At 50.3% G+C, this 13,427-nt stretch overlaps 2 protein-coding genes across 4 annotated transcripts in view; one reads left to right on the top strand and one right to left on the bottom strand.

The window, feature by feature from the left end:
• Positions 1-13,427, top strand: part of TG (thyroglobulin) — a 244,560-nt gene that overhangs the window by 177,109 nt on the left and 54,024 nt on the right. The gene's annotated exons all lie outside the window — the stretch shown is intronic.
• The window catches only part of SLA (Src like adaptor), an 84,825-nt gene that overhangs the window by 24,859 nt on the left and 46,539 nt on the right, over positions 1-13,427 (bottom strand). For 2 of the 3 annotated variants that reach the window (XM_057532443.1, XM_007188902.2), the window contains exon 2: positions 8,945-9,185. The exons of the other annotated variant lie outside the window; for it this stretch is intronic. The gene's annotated coding sequence lies outside the window, so the exon portion shown is untranslated. The remainder of the gene's footprint in view (positions 1-8,944; positions 9,186-13,427) is intronic. 3 annotated transcript variants of the gene reach the window in all.

Raw genomic sequence — 13,427 nt, 5'->3', positions numbered from 1 at the left:
GGAGATGACTCTGAAATGTGTGCTGGCCTCGCCCCTCACTCTCCCAAGGGCCCTCACACCCCCGTCACTTGACTCCTCGAACAATGCCACTCTGCTCCCTGCAGCCTGATGCTTGGCCTCCACGATCGGCTAGCCCCCAGGGCTTGTGCCTTCCCCCCCCACCACCAGAGCACCAGTAGGCAGGTGAACTCCCACCCCTGCAGGCATCCCAGGCCCCTTCTCTGCAGCGTGTCTTAGCCGCCCTCCTACTCCCCGAGCCACTTCCAAAAGACAGCCTCTAGCCATCATGTCCAGCACTCATCTCTACATCAGCAACTGCAGAAAAGTCGTGGGGAGAGACTTTGTTATCTATCCAAGTGAATTCTAACTTCACCTCTCTGTCCAACAACTTTATAATTCTTCTCAGGCATTTGTGTGCTATTTGGAGGAGTTCAGGGAATCCAATACAGAAAAACAAAACAAAACAAAAGACTTGAAAATTGCATTTTACAGATGGGAAAACTGAGGTCCATCCGAGGAAAGAAACATACCCACGGTCTTGAGATGAGAAAGTGGAGTGGAGGCCGGGAGCCCAGGTTCTTGGTCCTCTCCCTGTTTCTGTCTGGCAGGTGGGCGCAAGCTGTGAGCAGGGGCTGGGCTGGGCTGGGCTGCAAGCACCGTATCGTGCCCGCGCTTTTCAGAAAAGCTCATCAGTCCAGCTGCCCCTTAGGGGTCTGCTCGCTGGCTTCCTATCGACTCCAAGTAGGAGTGAACTCATCTGAAAGAGGCTTTGATTTGAGAAGAGCGAAAGTGCCTCCAGAGACTGAGAGCTGGGGTCTCCCTAATGAAATGGCTGAACAATCTGATTTAATCTGTGACAGTTTTATGCAGTGGCTGGAGGTGGGAGAGAGGGTATGAGAGACAATTGCTTCTAGAAACAATAAGGAGAGAGCCAAGGAGAAATGAGTTAATTAACATTGGCTCTGAACAGTCTTGCTTTCCTTCTCCCTTTTCTTTGTGATGTCAGAGGATTGAAACTGGCCTTTGCCTCTTCTTTTTCCCCCAGTCTTTGGATCAACGCTTCTGTTTCTCTGCATGACCTTGGACCCCAGTTTACTCTTCTTAAAAATGAGATGAGTGGAAAAGATGATCTCCAAAGAGAGAGCCACTGAATCCCTTTCAATTCTAGCAATCAAGACTCAGTGACCTTTTGAAAATTATTACTAAGAGAAAAGACCCACTGTCACTTTCTTATGAAGTCCCTTGGATTTAGGCAGAATCCAAGCCTTGTCTTTACATCCCTCAGGATCCAGGCAAGGCAGTTCAGGTGTGCTGTATGCCCACCTCCTGGTGGGCAATTAGCAGATGCCACTGCCTTTTATCTTCCCAGCATCCCAGGAGGCAGAGTTTCCCAGCTCACCTTCTCTGTGTAGGGGTCAGCCTGTTAGCTCCCCTGCCCACACACCTGGGGCTGGAGCCCCGGAGACCAGGGATGCAGGGGCCTACCTTCCCCTCCCGGCCTCAGAGCCCACGTCCTTTTCCCAGGGCCATGCTGCCGTCTCCACTGGAAGCCAGGTCCCCGAGGGACTCTGTTCAGCAAGTGGCTGGCCACCCTTTGAGCGGACACCTGGTGTGGAGAGGTCACAGGAATGTGGGCTGTGCCGTCTCCAGCTGGTTTCTGTTTGACCAGATCAGGGATCCTCTTGTCGCGTGCTCTGCGGTATCGTGTGGACACAGGGGCTCAGACTTCTCAGAGCCTTCCACTCCCAGGGCAACATCCCAGGACAGCCCTGTGCATCTTGCCCACTTTGTGCTTCTCAAAGCCGGGCCTCGCTGTGGGAAAGGAAGTAACCTGAACCCCTTCATCGTATGACAAGGGGGCGACAGCTCAAGGAGCCCCAACCAAGGGAAGGCAGGTCTGGGACGGTTGGGAAACCTTGGTGACAGTCAGAATGTGAACAGCTACTTAGGGATGGAACCCTCCCTTTGGCCCTAGGTATTTCTTCCACAGAGCGTGACAGCGGGAAGCCCACCCACCTGACCTGCTTCTAAGGTGTGGGAGCAGATGGCCCGAGTGGGGACCCTCATCACCCGTCACATCCAACCCCCCCACAGCAGCAGTCATGTGAGAGCCACTGCCACCACCTTAGGTGGTCAGCCCTTCCTCTGCCAGGCACCTGGCTCAGCATTTTACAGCCTTCGTCCCCTGGGTGGCTCATAGCAGCCCTGCTCTATAGGCGACATAAATTAAGTAACGTGTCCAAGGTTATACGATCAGTAAGAGGACAAATAGGTTTTAAACCAGGTCTGCCTGACTCCAAAGCCCCTGCTCTCAACCACCATGAAATGCTTTCCTGCTTCTCTGTCCTCTGGTCCAGTCCAAGAACTCAGTGGAAAGTGATTTTGAAAGGTCATCAAAGCAAGCTTAGGGGACCATAAACTTTAGGGTGAAACTTTAGTCCAGGGGACGCAGAGGTCCAGAGGAGTCTCTTGGATGTCAGGTGGCAATGTTTGGAAGCCCAGGGCTGGGGGTCTGGCTGGGAAGGGTGGCGGGGCAGGAGGGACCGGAGAGAGAAGCCAGTTAAGGCCTGCTCAGGTTCAGCTGTCGTGGCCACTGTTAGGTGGCCTGGCATGGTCAGAAGGGCAGGAGTGAATCGTGTGGAATGTTTTCCAGCCTTTCAAAGCATTGTTTTAAAGAACTATTAATGCTATGGGGGGAAAAAAGAACCCCAAACAAACAAACAAACAAAACTAGTCATGCTCATACTATCTCAATTTTATAAAACTTTAACATGCATATGCATATATGTAGAATAATATTAAAGGCAATTATTGCCGAGATGTTTCCAAGGGCTCTCTCTGAGTAGTGATTTTATAGGTGAATTTCTCGATTTCTTCTTTACTCCTTTCTAAAATGTCCCAATTTTTCTCCCATGTGCCTGATTTGCTTTTATAATCAGAAGCAGAACTAGAGAAGAATGAGGGTGCCTTGCAAAGAGGGTTTTCAAAGCAGGCAAGCCTGAGTTCAGATTCCAGCTCCCTGGCCTACTGGCTGTGTGTCCTTTGGCAAGTTACTGCACTTCTCTGAGCCTCGATTTCCAAATGCAGACATTTGAGGTATTAATACATGTCCTGAAGGGTTATTTTGAGGATTAAATTAAGGTCATATTTAAGCAGAGATAAGTTTGGTAAGATGGGATAGCTACAGATTTACCCACGCTGGATCCCTTGGGGGTACTGGGTGGCCAGCTAAGTCACCGTGCAAGCTTGAGCAGTCCTTCCCCTCCTTGGGCCTCGGGTTCTCAAATATGATGGGGAAAGAGTTGGGCCAGACAATGGCTCACAGCCCTTTTGCCTCAACTACCGTGCCCCCCACCCCCTGCCCCGTGCCCCGTGAGTGGTACCGGGTATCCGCCCAACTGCCCTGGGACTTGCTCAGGGCTGCCGGTGGTCTGCCACTCCGCACCAGGGGCAATAAGAGCTGGGACAGGGCCTTAGCATCGGTTGGCTCCCCTGCCAAGGATCTCGCAGGATTTCCGGGGGGCACCCCACCACATCCTGGCCTCGCTCGGCAGGTGCGCCACCCCTGTGACCCACATCGTTCCCTGCTCTCCTCTCCGGGCAGGTGCGGCCACAGGCCTGTCCTCCCTGCCCCCCCGGCCCCCCTTCTTCTCCTGCCGCTCTGCGGAGAAGGAGGCTGCGATACAGTCTGCTGGTTGAAACCTGTTTTAACAAAGTTGCCCCAGAAGCTCAATATGAAAAATAGATAAAAGCAAGCTGCCGGTTGGGGGCTGGGGGCTCAGCACTCTTGCCCCTTTATTTCTCCTGATAGGACTCCCTGATCCTAGGATATCATAAAGCACCAACTGAAACAGAGCAGTTCAGTGCCCTCACATTACAAAGAAAAGGCTCAGAGAGGGCAAGCCATCTGCTCTGGGTCGCTCAGTAAGTTTGGATAAGTGCTATGACCCCCTGTCCAGCACTCTGTCCACCACAGAGAGCCATTGCCCATTTGCCAGCGCTGACCCACATGTCCACGAGCCTGTGTTCTGGCCCCTTCCACCCTTGGGTGTCCGGAAGGGGATCTCATATACCCTCAGGATAAATGGGAGGCTTGGCTTTACCCTAAGACCAGGGTGGATGCATCCTAGAAAACATTTTATGGTCATTTTAGGATGTCATAGGAAGAAGCCAGATTTGGGACCTCTTGGTGCTGGGGCAAATCTCAGTTTCACCTCTTAGGAAGTCACTAAACTTCTTTCCACTGTTTTTTGTTTGTTTTTATTTAAAAAACAAGCGTAGCCATATCTGCCTTGCTCGATTTTTCATGAGTAAGGATTAGAGAGTAGGTGTTACAAAACGAGCATATTGCGGGGCAGGGGCGGGGGGTCTCTGTGGCTCAACTCTCTGCTGACAGTAACTGAGCTACAAGCAAGTGCCTTCTCCCCAAACCTACGGGATGCATGTGAAGCAGTGTCCAGCATGGAGAGATGGGCAATACAGTCATTCGTGACATGGCTTTAATATGTCATTGAAAGCAAAATTTCAATTTCCCTATTTCTTTGTTTTCTAGATCAGCTTTTCATACTCAGAGCCTCCCTCCCGCAGCCAATACCCAGGGCTGGTGGGATATGGTACCTCCAGTCTGTGAGCCTGTTGGACACTGAACACATCTGACAAAAAATGTTACAAATGAGGTTCAAGCCCCAGGCCAGGTCCTGGATACCCTCATAACCTATAAGCTGACATCATAATCCTTGGCAATGAGAAAACAGTCGTAAAGACAATTATTTTGATGTTAGATCACACAGATACACAATTGGACAGAATAGGACAACAGTGAATATGAAATAGGCTTTTCTTTTCATTTCAAATCTGGATGCTTGGGAAATGCAGGACTCCTTAGAAAGAGGAGGGCATCTGGGCACGTGGGCCCAGGGATCGTGAAGTTAGTGATTCCTGTATTACATCGCCTTTCCCAGCAAGACTTAGTTTTGCTTTTTGGTCACACACACGAACCACCGGTGAGGCTCATAAGCTTATGGAGCGAGATGGAAATTGATATCTTGCCTCCTAACGGCATTTGCATGTGCTGAGCCCCGCGTGAATCACTTGTCAAAACACACAGGTGCCCGGGGTGAGGACCCCCGAGCTACTCTTTTTCAGCTCACCATTCCATCCTTATCTCTTCGGGTTCACCTGCGTTGCCCCTGAAGTGGATTATGATTCTGACACTCATTTCTGTGATTGTTTGATGAATGACTGTAAGTGCCGTGAAGACAGAAGTCTGTTTTCACTCGGAGCTGGAACACCGTAGATGTTCCATAAGGAAATAAAAGGAATAGATGAAAACTGAGGAGACACTGTGCCTGGGAGAGACACACCACTGTCATTATGCCTCTCGTATGACTGAGGAAACCGAGGCCAGAGAGCTTACGTCACTTGTCCGAGTTTATCACCAAGCTGGTAAAAGAGAAGGCAGGGTTTGAACCCAGGCGTCTGGCTCCAGAGCCCGGCTCTTAAGTATTCTGCTCTGAGGCATAAGGAAATGGACGGAGGGTTACATAAAGCTGAATCAACCCCTTTTTATGACAAGATCACGGCACTTGTGTGCTAGAGGGTCAAGTACATCATAGGTGTTCAGTAGATGGACCAATAGGCATATTGATAAACTAGCATATTGGGAAGTGGGTCCTGACACTCTGGGTGCTTGGAAGTTCTGTTCAGAGGATGTAATTGTTCAGCTGATTGTCCGTGTGACTTGGAGGGTGTGGAGGTCTGGAAGAGTAGGGGGAGACGGCACACCTGTACTTTGAGAAGGAGCGCAGCCGCCTGCCAGGGTTAACGTGAGAACTAAATTTAAAGACTTCAGTGACAACTGGTTCCCCTCTGCTCTCTGTCCTGGGCTCTGTCCCCTTCGTGGCTCACGCCACAGTTCGTCATTATGTATTTGTTTCTTTCACAACCCCAGGTTATAAACTCCCTGAGAACACGATCCCATGTCTATTACATTGCTCAATGAAAAATCATTACCTAGCAGGTGCCCGGCATATAGTAAGCGCTCACTGAATTCAGTCGAGTGGATAAAATTACCATCTACAAAGTACCCAGCCCAGTGCAGGCAGGCGGGGCTGTGCTTTCAGCGGCAGCCCGACCCTCTCAAGGTGGTCCTCTCCCCCTGAGCGCGATCGGGAGGACAATTCCCACTTTCTTCTGAAGCTCCTTGAGTCTCCCCACCTTCCCTCCCCCCTCCCCAACCCTGAGTACCACCCCCCCAACCCCCACCCCCCCCCCGGCCATGGTCCCAGCTGCCTGGATGGTGCCAGGGAGGGACGGGTGACTTTGCGAAGCTGTTTGACGACAGAACTGAGCCACGTTGAGGCCACACGGTTTCTGTCTGTAGCTCAAGTTACCGTAATGAAGTGAGACCCCTCCCTCCGTGGTTCTCAGACAGGAGGAAGTGGTTCGGACCCAGTGTACTTATTTCCTTTGGAACTCTTGGGGAGGAAAGAGAGGGAGGAAGTCAGTCACACAGTACAGCCTCAATGCATATTCATTAAGGCAAGGATAGATGGATGGACGGGTGGACAGATGGATGGATAAATGTGCTTACAGGGCCCTCAGGTTGGCTGACAAGAACCAAATGCTCTAACCTCCCATGCTGGAAAATTTTAATGAGAATTTTAACCTCCAGCTTCTCTCAGAGCTGGGGGAAATAAATTCTTGCTGAATGTCAAATGAAAAATTAAAACCCAGCAGCATCTGTTAATGCAGGAAGCTGATTGGGGTTTACTGAAATGAATCATTTCTAAGTCTTTAAGAAAGATCCACTCCCCTTGGAAATACATCGAAGCTCAGCGTGGGGAAATTTTTTGTGTAATAGGAAAATGATTTCAGTGCAATACAAACCTACCCGTGTCTGTTTCACTTATACGAGATGGAGGAACACTTAGAAATAAGCATTCAGAAAAATCAAGAAGGAATGTCCAGGTCGTCAGCTGTGCAGTTTGACCCATCATATTTAACACAGTCTGCTACTGTTTACTGCCTAGGGATATACAAGTAACTTGGGGTACTTTAATTTTCTGGGTTACGAATGATATTAATAGCTGCTATTTAGTATCTCCTACATACTGTATATAATTTAAACTTCTTACTAACACACATGGAAGCTGGTCTTACGAGGAAAAAACTAACCCTCAGAGAAGCAAAGTAACTTGCCCAGAGTCACTCAGTTAGTTCACTGGCGGCTGACCCTGAATGTTGGCCCAGTGTAGCTGATTAAAACAATGGGTTTCCCTGGTCTTAAGTCCCTGATTCTAGATCTGTTTAAGACGCAGGAGTCTAAATAGCTTTCAGTCTGTCTGTTCCATCGTTTTGGTTTTTTTTTAATTACTATTTTTCTTGAATTTTATTTAATTTATTTTTTATACAGCAGGTTCTCCTTAGTTATCTATTTTATACACATCAGTGTATACATGTCAATCCCAATCTCCCAGCTCATCACACCACCACCCCCACCCCGCTTTGCCCCCTTGGTGTCCATACATTTATTCTCTACATCTGTGTCTCTATTTCTGCCTTGCAATCGGTTTTTAATATTATTACTATTATATTTGTCAGAGCATGTTAAGCACTCTTGAATAGCATTTTTCCAACTGGAGACTATAGATTGCACCAGATTTTGCCAGAACTTCGATTTGGCCTTACCTCCCCAGTTTTAAAAGGACCACAGCCCCAATTTATAGCACCTCATAGCACACTACAGAAAGACGATTTGCAACTATAGGGTGTTATTTCTCCTAAGACAGGAGCACTGCTTTAAAGACACACTTCCGTCCTTCCCACACCTGCTCTCACTGAGGTAAGGCTCCTCCTCCCCCACCTCAGCCCTTGGAGCCCTCAGAGGCTCTCACCAGCTGTGTGACTTGGATGAATCACCAAGATTCATAACCTCTCTGAGCCTCATTTTCTCATTTGTCAAAAGCAAATAGTCATCGTAATCTTACAGGATTGTGTTGAGGAGTGCAGGAGAAGAACCTTTCATGCAACACCCCTCCCCTGCCACTCAGCTTGGCAGACTCCTTCCCTTCACTCTGTGTGCATAACCCCGATTCAGGACAGCCTGAGGCCAAAACCCAGGTCATTTCCCTGACACCAGGCTCTGTGGACCTCTAAGAACCTAAAAAGACGTGGAGTGTGCCACATTCCTTAGGGGATTCTAGTTCTCCCAAATCTCTTCTAATCCTCACATTCTGTTTTCAGATTTTATATGCCTCGCATGTTTGCCTTTCCTTTAATCCTACTCCTGCCCTGTACACAGCCCACCTGCTTGGATTCTTGTTGCTTATTATCATCCGTTCTCGTTGGCATCTTCCCACAGAAGATCCACACTCCCAGACTCCTAGAAGCACTATTGTGATGTCCGCCTGCTCGGGCTCCATGTACCTTTAGGCGTCGTGACTCCACACTGATGGCATTTATTGAGCACCTGCTATGTGTCTGGAACTGGCTTGGACACTTTGCATATGTCAGCTCATTTACTCTGCTCGATACCTGTGTGAGTTGGGTACCATTATTCCCACTTCACAGAGGAGAGAATGAAGGCCTGGAGAGGTTCAAATGTCTCGCCCAGGGTCACACTGCTAAAAAGTCTAATAGCGAGCAGGAGTGTCCTCGGTAAGAAGCCTGCTATGTGCTAGGATGTTCTGTGGCTGGAAAATCTTCTCTGGCAGGAGCGTGCCCGTCCCAGCTCTCCCAGCCCTCCCTGCCACATAGTTCCCCATCACCGAGCAGCCACGACACGCCAGCCACCGTGTTAGGTGCTGAGCCTCACTTGAGACCAGGTCCTGCCTGTCCTCCCAGAGCACATCTGTCTCCAGAAAGTCCACCTGCTACCAGCTGTGTGTCTCTGGGGTCCTGAAGCCTCCTCCACCCCAGCCGCCCCCCATGCCCCCCCAGATACCTTCAATAGCTGGGCATGGTCTCCCCTGGGAGTAGCTGAAGAAGGGCCGCCAGGAGCACCGTCACCGCCTCTCCATCAGCGGCCGCTTCTGCGACAGAGTGAGCCTCGCGCGGGTGCTGAGGAACCCATGCTGTCAAGAAGCGTAGTTGCTAAACCAGTTGCAACTTCCTCTGCTAGAAACAAGAAAGGCTTGCAGAAGGCAGGTTCCTGTTTTCAGCAACGGCACCGAGCAGACTTCTCTCTGTAAGGACAGGGCAGATAGCAGCGTTGTTCTTGTTCTCTTACAAAGCACTTGGGAATATAGGCAGCTTGATTCTAAATGTCTGGGCCATGCTTGGCTTTCAGACACTGGAACTTTTTGTCTCTAATTAAAAGGCAGAGGAGGCCAAGAGGCTGCTCTCACGGTCCCCAAAGCTCACTGGGTCCAAGGAGGCTGCAATTCAGAGCTGCAGCTTCTCTTTTCTCAGTTTATTGATGTCACTGCCCAGTGGACCCTGGAGCAGAGCTTCTGGCCCTGGCTCCGCTGTAGATGAGTTTTTTGTTTGTTTGTTTGTTTTGTTTTTTTAATTTATTTATGGCTGTGTTGGGTCTTCGTTTCTGTGCGAGGGCTTTCTCTAGTTGCGGTAAGTGGGGGCCACTCTTCATTGCGCTGCACGGGCCTCTCACTATCGCGGCCTCTTTTGTTGCAGAGCACAGGCTGCAGACGCGCAGGCTCAGTAGTTGTGGCTCACGGGCCTAGTTGCTCCGTGGCATGTGGGATCTTCCCAGACCAGGGCTCGAACCCGTGTCCCCTGCATTGGCAGGCAGATTCTCAACCACTGTGCCACCAGGGAAGCCCTGTAGATGAGTTATTGATTGGCAGAGGCTTGAAATAGTGGACATCAAAGACCCTTTACAGAAAAGAGCAACCCACCAGCCTTCCCGGGGAGGCACACCACCCCTCGGCTGTGCTACACCAGAAGAAACTAGAAAGGTTCTGAAAAATAATCAGCTTCTCCAGGTTTCTGCTTCCAGTTGACTAAGAAAACAGGGTAACTGAATGTGTGATGCTTGACTGGATCCTGGATCAAGGGAGAAGGACTAGAAAAACATTGGGATGGAGCTGGGGGATATTCAAATATACACGGCACGTTAGGTCACTTGTGTCGATGGTAATTGTCCTGGGTGTGAGAATGACATTACAGTTATGTGAAGAAAGTGTTAGTTCTGAAGAAATACGTGCCGATGTATTTAGAGGTCAAGAGGCATGGTGTCTTTAACTTTCAAATGGTTCATTAAAAAAAAAAAAAAGAAAACACACACACATATAAAGAGAAAGAGAATGAGAAATGTATTTGAGAAATGAGAAACGAGAAAGCAAATGTGGCAAAATGTCATACTTTGTCAATCTAGGTGAAAGGCATAGGTGCACTGTACTATTTCAACTTTTTGATGGGTCTAATGATTTTTAAATGATAGTATACAGCTCCCTGTTCATCGCATGTGAATCTCGAGCAGGAAAGCCCAGGCACATGGGGCACAAGGGCTTGTTGGTGGCAGAGATGGAAGCTGCCGGGATGCCGACCCCAGGCGGCCCTCCCGGAGTTGCCTGCGTGAGCTGGGAACGCCGGATGAGTTCCCTCTGAGAGCCCTGGCCCAACCTGTGCTTCACAGAGAAGATAGAGCATCCAGGGACTTGCCCAGAATCACACAGCTGGTCCCCAAGCAGAGCCAAGGCCAGTGTCTTGGGCTGCTGTCACGGCCCCAACCCGGCAGGGCCAACACGGCCAGCGGGGACAGTCATCTAGAAACCTCTCTCAGTGTTGTTCTCGAAGATGAATTAAAAACACCAGGGCTGCTTCTAGGTTTAGCAGGAACTCTGTACTAGAGAGGTGATTCCTTAGACAAGGAATCGTAAAAGCCCCTGCTCTGCACAGGGCGCCCTGGGAAGGTGCAGAGGAGATGGTGCAAAGACTGAATGGATGATTCGCCTGAATGGGGAAGAGAGGACGTGCAGGGAGAGGCAGAAGTGGAGTTTTTTTCCCCCAGGGTTCACACAGAGGAGTAAAAAAGGTTCAGATTGATAGTCAAAAGTCATGAGCTTTCAGCAACTTTTCAAAAAATATTTACTGAGAATCTATTATGAGTTTGACTGAATTCATCCCCTCATTCAATCATTTATTCAATGAAGTTTTCCAGGCGCTGGAGTTCAGCCGTGCACGAAAGCCCCACCCTCACTGAGCTTATTACCTCCTCCGGGGGAGCCAGGGGATAAGGACTGAACTATAGCAACTGTCAATTCCGGTGACTCTACAATGAAATGACATGGCCAGTGTGATAGAGGGGACCAGGGTGGGGGATGGGCTCTCTGTGCCATTGGCTGAGACCCGCGGGAGGAAAAGGACCCGGCCTTGGCACAAGCTAGGGGGTTAGAGGCTCATGCAGACTCTGGAGGGTAGGGGAAAGGCACAGTGGGGCTTAAGGAAGCTTCGAGTCTGATGGCGGAGGCCGACAGCAGGCAGACAGGGACCAGAGAGGGGTCTCCATCAAAGGCAGCAGTCCACACCCAGGAGAAGCTGCTGCAGAAGGAGAAGCCCAGAATTTGGAGCCGTGGGAGCCCGGGTGGCGGGAACCACTCTGCCCATGTGCAGGGGGTGACTGGGTAGCCTGGGGCTATTGCTGACTTGCCCTGGCCCTGGTGTTTCACTACCTCCCTGTCAGACCCGCCGAAGCAGAACGTGTGTGAGATGTTCTTGAAGCTGTCAACCGCGCTGCCAAGAGCCCTGGGCTGTGGGCCGAGCAGGGGAACGGTACGGAGGTCAGAGCCCGCCCTTAGCAGGGGATGCCCCCGCCAGGGTCCTTAAGGATAAGTCTGGGGTCAGCCCTGGCTGGGTGACCACGTCGTGTCCGGCGGCCACACTTCAGAGCACATGGAGACACCCAGGTCCATAGGTGTAAAAGCACCTGATTTCTGGAGGGCTTTGCAAGTTAATTCGCTGTTAGGACCCAGGCTAGTGGCCACAGGCAGGTTAGCAAGATGCCCCCATGAGTTGAGATTTGCTCAATTAATTTCCTCATACTTATGTGCAGTCATCACCTTATTGAAATCAAATGTTCCACTTTGTAAACAACCAGATTTACACACTTAATATTGTCGGGAGCTGGGTGTAACCTCCCCACCTGGGAGTCCTCAGGTCTCCTAACCCAAGCAGGACCAAACCCACTTCTCCAGCGTCAGGTCTCAGAGGGGCTCCAGGCTCCAGGAGGTAAAGGTGACTCAGCGTCACACGGCAGGGGATGCGATGCTTAAGCCCCACAGTTTACAGCTTGGTCCCATGTTAGCAGCTTCCCAGTTCTACTCAAAAGTATTTTTCCTTCTTTCTACATAAATCTTGGAAAGGATAGAAGATGAAAAAGGCAACCTCAAGTACTAGTAAACCCCCTGTCAATGGGGAGAGTCAAGTGTAAGTCAGTTCACTCAGTAGGGAAGTTCAATAAGCATGTATCGAACATGAGACTTGTACTTGGTATCATCAAACTGTCGATGGGATTCTCCTTTTCAAAGGGGTTAAACCATATGAGCTTCAAGATCCCATGCAAGCTGCTGGGTTGTCTGAGAGCCAAGTTCGTGCACCTCCTATGGCTGGATAAGTACTGACTTATTCACTCATTCAATCATTTATTCAACAACCATTTGTTGAACACCTGCTATGTGCTAGGTGCTGCCCTCGGTGCTGAGTTAGAGAAATGAACAGGTAATGGCATAGAAGGTGGCTGAGAGGGTGGGGACAGCAAGAAGGCTCATCTTGGAAGAGAATTCTGAAAAGATCCCAGAGTGCCGCCATCATGAAGATCAAGAGGAGGAGCCATCAGGCAAAGCCAAGGGCACGTGCACAGGTTTGGGGTTAGAAGTTCTTGCAGCGTTCAAGGAGCAGAAAGCAGGGAAAGGGATCTCATACTGGGGGGATGCCAGGAAAGGAACTTGGCTCTTGCTATGGTCCCTCTTTCTTCTTTCCAATGACTCTCTATGTCTAGACTTCACCCAAAGAAACCGAGGCTCCTAAGGTTTAACTTACTTGCTCTGGGTCCCCCATCTGATGAGGTCTAGCCCCGGGAGGTGAGCTTGCTGTCACTGTTTTGCTGGCTCCCACCTGGTCCTCTCCTGTCCCAGTGCTTCTGTCACTCTGTCCCAGCCCTGTATGCCTGAATGAGACTTAGCGCCTGTCTCCATCCTCCTCAAGTACCTGCTGAAGACTTCTGCATCCCACAGGACCGACTCCATCCCTTTTCAGCGTTCATCACAGTTTGTCCTCCCTACTCCTCCCGTGAGTCCCCACTCAAGGCCTCCACGCCCCGTTCCCTGCAGGGACCTCCTGCGCCCCTCTGTGCTGCAGCCAGGGCTCCTACCTCTTCACCATGGACTTTGCCGCTGCCCTGCCATTCCCTTCCCTGGGTGAGAGGTCCTCCCTCCTGCCAGGCCCAGCCCAGAGCTCACCTTGTCCTT

This window comes from Balaenoptera acutorostrata, chromosome 17 (genome assembly GCF_949987535.1).
Source record: "Balaenoptera acutorostrata chromosome 17, mBalAcu1.1, whole genome shotgun sequence".
In the NCBI taxonomy this organism is placed as follows: Eukaryota; Metazoa; Chordata; class Mammalia; order Artiodactyla; family Balaenopteridae; genus Balaenoptera; species Balaenoptera acutorostrata.
Note: the sequence above shows the minus strand (reverse complement) of the source record. Positions and strands in the feature narration are given on the sequence as shown.